Below are 8818 nucleotides of genomic sequence, written 5' to 3' on the forward strand. Positions count from 1 at the left end.
CATTTGAAATTTCCTTGTGGAATCGAGAAAGGAAAAGACGGTCGAGTGGATGCAGGTAGGTGTGACCGTACCAATTTGTCGCGCAGGCTCGGTGCTCTTTTGTAGCAACTGCGCGGTGGGTCCTGAAAAGCGGTGCCAATATTTGGGTCACTTTGTAAAATGTGCCAGTGGCGTTGTACAATGCTTTTCATGTCATTCGAAATATGACCGTATGTTGATACTAAGGTGACAGGTGAAGTGTTTTTAGAACTCTTCCGACCTCAAATCGGAGCGCTGAATATTACGCACGCGCTCTAGGCAGATATCCACTAGGGCGCCTGCATATCCTCTGTTGCGGAATTTTTCACATAGTTCACCCAGTGATGGTACAAGAAGGAGATAAGTCAGGCCATAGAGGTAGAAAATAACACTAGAGAGGACAGAGCAATTTGCGACAGCACTGGGAAATGGCAGCTGGAGCTTCCCAACTTCCGTAGGTAGTGTAGGTACTTTCAGGCAATAGGTGCATTCAAGATGTGTCAACGCATGCATGCTCATTTAGACAGCAATGCACCCTGGATGGAAAATGCTGCATGACGGCACAGTGGGTTTACATACAGTGTTGAATCTCGCCCTCAAACCTGTGCCTGCAGTTCACCTAGGGAGCGCTGTCGAGACAGCAGGGGTCATAAGGCTGGCGCTAATAACTGACAATTGTGCTCGCTGTCTGCTGAAACTTGACAATATTACTGTAAGTTCTGTGAAACCAATGTGGATTTCAATGAAATGTACAATAACATGGGAGTTATGTTCTTCTGATTTCCTACAGCTTTGGCATTTATGAGTCAGGCTCCGCTAGCATCTTGCTAACAAAATTGCTTTACGGCCTTCGTGATCACAGCAATGCAGCCAGCCGACCAATCCAAACGCAGTGTGTGAAGCCACTCGTGACGTCATATTGACAATAAAGACGTATTTTACAAAGATCCAGTAAGTTTAAACATTCAAACTAACTGCTGTTTGAAAGGATAATCTATCCTGCCTTTTGGAAAAATAAAATGAAACGATGATACCAATTCTCTCCCAAAGCAATGGCAGCATCGTGGTTGAGCTCCATGGGATCCCATTCATTTCAACAGCCTCTGCGCTGTCTGGATGGCGTCACTTAGTGGACAGTACCACCCGGAAAAAGTTGCGAGATTCCTCTCTCGTACTACCCATAAACACTCTCTGATGACGGTTAGATTTCCTGTCAAACTTCGAAATTTCGTCGACGTTGCGTTGACGAGGTGACATGTCACATGGTGTAAAACTATCGCGGGATGAATGCGGCTGCAGTCAGATCTTGCAACCTCTGCAGTTGCTTATCCCCTTCAACGCTCGTCGACGGACTGCCTCCGAGGTCACGCGCCCATGAACTGGTTGGTCAACAACTCACTCACGTGTGTATATGGGTCTTGTCTCACACCTCTACACAAGTTTGCGCAGGTCCCCACTTCAGCTCCTCCTCACTGCCTGCCCCCCCACTCCTCACACGTGGTGTGTTAGTAGAGCAAACCGGTGCGAGCTCATCGTCTCGTTCATATTTGTGGCCGACTTTAAATGCGCTGTATTTAATAACACCCACATCGTGACAACAAGTTCTCGCTCACGTGCTTCCGTCAACGTTGGTCGTCAGCAACAAAGTCGTATGGGCTTAATGCAAGTCAATGGAGAACACGCCCACCCCTGTCAAGAAATTAACTAAAACTGTGTAAATATAAAGTAACACTTTAATCAAAGACCAGATTTGAAATGTCAGGCTACATATCTACTGAAATCATATGAGTCGATAAAATACATTTAAAAATCAAATAATATATTTTATGAACATAGTTAGCAACACACTTCAACTATTGTCCTTGTATAGTGTGTTGATGGACACTTTTACATGATTAAGCCATTTTTGACAGAGGTGAGCCTCGTTCTCCGTTAATTTCCATTTCTCTGATCTACCTACAGATAATGGCCGCTACAGATTGCCGTAAAAGGGGGGCGGGGTCCTCTCTAGTGTTATTAAGGGCGTTCGTGATGGCGTAATTTTGACGAAGTTGAAAATTTGCTAGGCAGCGAGCATGCTCAGTGTGTCCGCGTGAAGCATCATGGTTAGAATTTGCCGTTCACGACGCAGTTGAAGGGAGTGACCTCTACGCGGCAGTCGTGTCACATGGCGTTGAACCATCGCGGGAACAAAAGTTTTGTCAAGCAACTCCGCAGTAGCAGAAACCTACTGCCGGGCAAGAAGACCTCCTCCATGATGTGAGGAATCTGCCGTGATTGGTGTTTATAGCTCATGTGATTCATGTGTGTGTAGTTGAACGTGCTTCATTTTCTACATGCTGAAATGCATTTCATGCACAAATGCAGCATACTCTGAGTGGTATCATCCATATGTATGGTCGCACAACCCACTTACAACAGAAAAAAAGAGAAACAAACCACCCTGTCGTCAGATGCTCCATCTTCGCCATGTTAGGAGTGTATGCCGTAGGTTACAAAAGTAGTACTATTCCGCGGGCCACCTGCTCGACGGTTAGAGTAGTGGTTGCGCGCCTGACTTCCATTCATGAGGTCCCCGGTTCGAAACTGCACCGAAACACGGGGAGTCTTTAGTTGCTGATGGTTAATGTGGAAACAGACCAGTTGCGAGAGACTTATCTTGTCTTTTATGTATGAAAGTGCACGAAACAGAGTGGCCTTTGTGGTTGGCGCGCCATGGTAAAGCTACATATTGAACACCTGGGTTCAATCCTCGCAGCATGGGTTGGCGCTGTTAAGTAATTTTAAAACGGTCCTATCTGAATGACGACTTTGGTCCCAAAACACAAAATGAATAGCCTAAAGTGAGTACTAATTAACTGAATTATTACATGGAAGTGAAGCCAAATCATCACAGACTTGTACCATGATTCACTGAGTGGTAACCTGTATCTCTACCACAAGACCACCCGAGTTCTCTCTGAGACGCAGAGAGAGTCTCGCTTTTGACAAGCATGTGCCGACGATGGTAAGCACGTCATGGAATTAGCGCCATGATTATTTAATTCCACGAGAGGGCGCCCTGGTACACCCGCTGTCAAAATAGGTAGATCCACCCACAGACCTATAGATCCACCTTCTTTGCCGCTGTTGAAATCTCGTCGTCCTGATGTGTCCAGCTTGGTTGCGACGCAGTTATCCCCTCCTTTTTATGACCAAGCAAATCACGTTTTGATCAAATCTTTTGCTGCGTGGTTGCAAACGAGCCTATTTTCTACCTCTATGAGTCAGGCTCGTTGTTTTCCGGTATCCCGTTGACGTCAGGTGAACGCCCCTTTAGGAGACCATCCGAGTTTGAGAGTGAATTACGCCTCTAGAGTGCATTTGTGGGATTGAATCCTTGGATGACAGTTCAGATTTCGGATGTCAAAATGCAAATTGACCTGTGTCCTCCTCCACCTTGAAATAAAACAAAGGGGTGAAATAGCTTGTGTTGTGTGTCTTATTCATTGTATTGGCAGAGGACGCGCTCAACTTCTTGGAAAACCGAAAAGCTTTTGGGTGCGAGATAAAAAACGTCAACTTAAGGAAGAAGAAATCCGCACTCACAAACTGCGTCTCATTATTTATTTATATTACCACCATGTCCAAAAAGCAAACGCGTTTCGGCTAACAAGCCTGCTAACAAGTCTTATTCATTGCACATCATCCAAAGACGGAACACAGGTGTGTTTCACATACTATTTAAGTAGGCCTATGCCATCGTATATTTTTGGGTAGCAGCAACTGTGTAGATGAGGTAATTAGCAATATTACATAACATTGGTTGCTCTTTCTATCGTAATTTGGCGATAACGTCCAGCATGTTCACAATGTAGGCTAGCTTCAGCGCAATTCACCGACAAAAGGCTCCCAATTCCGCGCACTTTTCAGGTCACGGTATTTCCGTTACTGCTTATTATTCCTTTATAGGCCTACAGTTGTGCTGATTTCGCTCACACTTGCAGTCCTGGCTTTACTGCTGCAGGAACTGTGATTAGTTTGGTCGTTGCTGTGGAAACGGTTGAATAATTTTAGTCCTAAAGTTAAATAGGGAAGCGGCCAGGGCGAGTTTGAAGCCAGAATGTCGTTGTGCAATTAAAGTTCCATCTCTTTCCAGCTGCCGTTACGACACCCTTCATTACAATGCTGTCTATGGCCGTTTGACTCGGTTTTAAATGTCATCACCGTTTCAAATTGTAGGCCTAGGTTATAGCCTTGACATGTCTTTAGTAGGCTATTTCATACACATATGGTGTCCCATGTAAAGTGTTAGGCCTACAGACTTCTCGCGAATAGGCCTATTTCCTCACTGCCTAGCCAAAAAAGGGGACAACTAATGTGGCTTCACTGACAACTGCAACAGTTAGGCTACTGCAAGCAACTGATATCTACCTGGAGTTGCATAAACAAACCAAAATACGAAAAGTGCATTAAACACCACACACTGTGTAGGCCTAGGCCCTACTGTTCTCCCCCCCCTCTTCAACGCGCTTCGCCCGGTGCGTCTTCAGGTTCCCGAAGACGCACAGGGATGAGAGCTATAATCTGAAGACGCACTGTGCGAAACGCGTTGCTCGCTCAGGGGGAAAAATACAAAAGAAGTATCCAGTGTGCGATGTTTAATGAACTTTTCGTATTGATCAAGTTTTTCTGCCTTGCACCTGGAAGGGTTGTGCACAATACAAGGACTTCCATGCACAAATAAATAAATACTAGGCCTATATATATATATGACCGGATATTACAACTAGATTGCATTTCCTCACAGAAAATGCTGGAGTATGCTTGCCCGTCTTGCATTCGTTGCCCTTCATGCATGCCTTGCCTTTCATGCATGACTTGCCCTTAATGCATATGCTGCCCTTAATGCATACACAACATACAGTTAACCATCTAGATATGAGCTAACTTCCTGTTTGGTATGTATCATATTGGCAAAAACACATTTTCACTAACTGTAGCGCCCCCCAGTGGCCGTATTCGTTAAGTACCCTCTGGGTGTACTGGAGATCATGTGTAAGAAATTTCGTTAAGATCTGTCAAGGCGTTGCTGAGATATGAGCTAACTTCCTGTTTGGACGGTGCGTTTGTCTTTGTTGTCAAATTTGATTGGCTGCTGTGCGCCGATGCTTTCAGCTATTGCTCTGTAAATTTCAGCATAGGTGGAAAATAGTCCAATGGTCATCTGACAAAAATTGTAGGACGAGCAGACAAAAATTGTGATTTTTGAATATGTCAAAATGGCGGGAAATTCATGATTGTAAATATGACATCATAGTATGCGTTGGATTCGGCTTGACCCAAGGATTTCAGCGATACCAAGCGTTTGATGAATTGAAGTCAGTACGGGCTAATATCGTCAAAAACACATTTTTGCTTATTGTAGCGCCCCCTAGTGGCGCATTTACACGAAAATCTTTACGTGTCCTCTGAAGATAGTGCTGATTATGTGTACAAAGCGGATTCCAAAAAAGTTGGGACACTTGGTATTTTGTGAATAAAATCAAAATGCTGGCATTTTCAAAACATTCAATATGTTAATAAGGTAGAGCATTGTGTACAGACAACATATCAGTTGTTAAAGCCAAGCAGAATGATTGTTTTGGGGTAATTATGTGATAATTTAAAATTTCACCCTTGCAACAAATTCCAAAAAAGTTGGGACAGGTCCAATAAAATGCTTTTTATGTTGGATAAGACTAAACACAACACAAGGGAGGAGACTTAACATTTAAATACTTTGACTGATGGCATGATTTTATTTTAAAAAATAGATATTTTGATGTGCGAGACATGATTTCAGCAGCTCAACTGATAGGTGTGTTCTTCGACTTGTTTACCTTCTTGTTATGCTTAATACGTGGCATATCCTCACTGCAAGAAAACAATTTTGTCACCTGTTTACTCTTATGATGGAACCACACTGTTGGAACATAGTAGAAATTGAAATTTGCCATCATTATGGGGCAATATCTTAGGCCTGTGCTCCAAAATATAATGCCTTGGTAGCTATGTATGCTGTTTAAAGTCTGAATATATCATTCAGCCCTCATTTTAATGCTCTACATGAGTAAGAAGACCATAACCAAGGCATCTCTGCACCCCTTTACCATCATATATGCAGTCTTTCAGACTGACCACTAAATCAAGCTGAAGTATTCATTTTCTTCATAACCTGGAGGGTGCATGACTCCATGATTTAAAAAAAAGAATGAAATATTTTCCATTCTGTAATCAGAGGACAGTTTCACATGTCACCTAGGTCCATATAGAATGAGCTTTGCCACTTGCAACTCTGTTTAATGTCTGCATCATGTGCCTTAATCAAGTGTTGTGTTTATGGTCATTTTTTCAACAGCTGTCATTGTTGGAGTGTCATAGTTGGCTTATTGACGATGGGTATGTCATGATCTCATAACTCGTGCAATGATTTCACAGAACTCTACATTACAGAAATAGGCCTTATATGCCTGCAATTTTGATAATTCAATCTTTCTGTGTAATAGATCAGTAATTAGTCCCTCAAAATCTTTGCTTCTGAGTGCCACAGCCTTTCTGTGATGGTATTTTATCTGTGCATTCATGTTGGCAGTCAATATAGTTCCTTTCAAAATATTCCTCCTTGTGTTATTTTTAGAATTATTCAACTATTAAAAAATTTTTTGGCCCTGTCCCAACTTTTTTGAGATTTGTTGCATGGGTCGAATTTTAAATGACCACATATTTCCCTCAAAACAATGTTTTGCCTCATTTTAACGGTTCCTATGTTGACCTAGTGCCATTGTTCATCTTATGCATGGATTGAATGTTTTGAAAATGCCAGCATTTTGATTTTATTCACAAAATACCAAGTGTCCCAACTTTTTTGGAATCCGCTTTGTATGAAATTGGGTTGTGATACAAGTAGCCGTTGCCGAGATATGAGCTCACTTCCTGTTTGGCGTCTTCGCCGCCAACTTTGATTGGCTCCTGTTTGAAGACGGTTTGATCAATCGTTCCAGGACTTTTAGGGCAGATGTATCTCAGTCCGAAGATGCCCTCATAGAATTTTCGTGATGATCGGTCAAAAATTGTGGGCGGGGCGTCATTTTTATTGATTTTCACAAAATTCAAAATGGCGGAAAAACTTTCCAGGCGGAAAATGACGTCATAGGCACTGGATTCGGCTTGGCCCAAGGATTCCAGGGATACCAAGTTTTTGAAATTCCGACCAACGGTTCAAAAGTTATAGCATGTAATGTACTTGCAACTTTGACCTGCTGGTGGCGCTACAGAGTTTGAGGTACCCCTGTGAAAAATACAAATCCTGGTCGTCTTATCAAGCCGAACGTTTCGGTCTTTGAACGGACTTTCTATCTTGAGCGGTTCTTCAAAACGAACCGTTCGTAGACGGAAGGAGAAAATTAAAAAAAAAAATAATAACCCGGAAACGGGTCGAATAACAATAGTATGCTTGCCGCATGGCAAGCATACTAATAAATGTACAATGAAAACAACGTGAATGTCAACTGGGATTACTATAGGGCAGACAGTTACCATGAGCGACGCGTCCCATCCCATCCGTCTCCGCCACGCCTCTTCACAGACTACGAATCCCACCTCAGCCCTTTGGATGGCGGTAATACGCAACCCTTGTCAGCTGCCACCAAACGCAACAGTAAGAGAAGAAGAAGGGGGGACAACGCACATCCATTTACATTGTGTGGGCGGAGTTCAGGGTATCTCCTTCTTGTACCATCACTGGGTGAACTATGTGAAAGACTCCTCGACAGAGGATATGCAGGCGCCCTAGTGGATAGCTGCCTAGAGCGTGTGCGTAATATTCAGCGCTCTGATTTGCTTACCAGTAGCCTAATAGCGGTCGGAAGAGTTCTAAAAACACTTCACCTGTCACCTTAGTGTCAACATATGGCCATATTTCCAATGACATGAAAAGTATTGTACAACGCCACTGGCACATTTTACAAAGTGACCCAAATATTGGCACTGCTTTTCAGGACCCACCGCGCAGTTGCTACAAAAGAGCACCGAGCCTGCGCGACAAATTGGTACGGTCACACCTACCTGCATCCACTCGACCGTCTTTTCCTTTCTTGGGCTGAATTCGAAACGGGAGGCAGTGACTCGATGACTCTCCTCCTACATAAACAGGTCACTGATCAGAGAGGCGAAGTTAGCTGATGAGGCAGCCGTTACGAACGGCACTAACGAGTGCGCCGCCTTGCGCATTTGATGTTACGGCGATTCTTGCGATTCTATGGCGGGAGTTACGTTCATCACGTTAGCGCTTAGCTTACGCATGCTATTTGAACGGTGAATGATCGTCAGACGGCGGAATCGTAAAATAGGCTATAAATAGATCTAGCGACAGCATATTTAGATACTACAATGTTGATTTATGCATTCGATTTTCAATATCTACATACATAAGTGTCAGAATAAAGAGTATGATAAGGTAGTAGCTTGGGTAGTAGCCATGTTTGTTTTTCAGGTTTCCGGTTGAGAGGGAGGTGGCGCACAGCATGTTGGGTACCAAGGCAGCGAAGTCAGCATCTGATGTATCCTCGAAATATCCTTGTTACGCCCACAAATGCAGTCAACTGCCGAGAGAGGAAATAAAGCAATTTTTCGTTTCGATCCACACTTCATGACTCGATGTCCAGTTAGCTCACTGGAAGGACAGCTGCCTTCCCTGTTTCGAATTGGGCCTCGATTCCACAAGGACATTTCAAATGCTTCAGCTGTGCAGCATGCAACTTCATGCTCACAGATAAAGAAT

Source organism: Engraulis encrasicolus, chromosome 20, assembly GCF_034702125.1.
Source record: "Engraulis encrasicolus isolate BLACKSEA-1 chromosome 20, IST_EnEncr_1.0, whole genome shotgun sequence".
NCBI lineage: Eukaryota > Metazoa > Chordata > Actinopteri > Clupeiformes > Engraulidae > Engraulis > Engraulis encrasicolus.